Below are 884 nucleotides of genomic sequence, written 5' to 3' on the forward strand. Positions count from 1 at the left end.
GGCTGCCGAGCACGTGCGCCCACAGAAAACTAAAGAAAACGGTGTGAGAGCTCCACAGCACGGAGGACGGGGGGCCCCTTCTGACGCCACGGGTTACGCGCGGCGCGAGCGGATTCGAGTTACTCCGGCCAGCTCCGACTGGTCATGTCACGTTACAACGCAGCCATAGCAACGTTCGACGCGAGTATATTTTCGAACGTCAGGGTACAAAACTTTTACTCCGGCGTGGGATCGAGTAAATTTCGAACACAGCCCTGGAGAATAAGAGAATAAGGATGGGTGAACAGATAAATGTCGACGCTACCCTTTATAACGGGCGGTACTTTGTGCCACCTAGCCTAGAATTACTTCGCCCCCCCCCCCCTCCCAGGCAAGGAAACAAAAAAAGATACTACAGAATTGGTTAACTGCCTCTACATCCTTGGACCTATCACCGGGCAGGTGGTGATAGCACACAGAAGCTATATGGATCTGGGTATGCCTGAGGAGACACACGACATCGAACAAGGTGACCTTGAGGAACTACCAGCGGGCGTCACGGCGTGCGCCATTGCGATGAGAGACGGTACTTGCAACGACACTGAATCGCTTTTTTCAGGCCCCCCTCTGAACCGTACCGGCGACGGACACGATGCGACTTGTAGTCCTGGCATTCATGTTGCTAGTACACTCTTAGAAAAAAGGGTCAGTATAGTCCTCCCTAAAGGGAGGAACGCTCTTGACACATATGTTCCTTCAGAAAGGGAGAAACTTTCGTCCCTTAAGCAGGGGAGGAAAAGTTCCTCCGTCGACTGCATCTCATTATGGCGGCCACGAATCGAGCAAATCGAGCTCGGTAAGGCTTAACGAGAACACTAAGGGCCGGTTGCACCAACGTCGCTTAT

This window comes from Ixodes scapularis, unplaced genomic scaffold (genome assembly GCF_016920785.2).
Source record: "Ixodes scapularis isolate PalLabHiFi unplaced genomic scaffold, ASM1692078v2 ptg000490l_1___fragment_3__unscaffolded, whole genome shotgun sequence".
NCBI lineage: Eukaryota > Metazoa > Arthropoda > Arachnida > Ixodida > Ixodidae > Ixodes > Ixodes scapularis.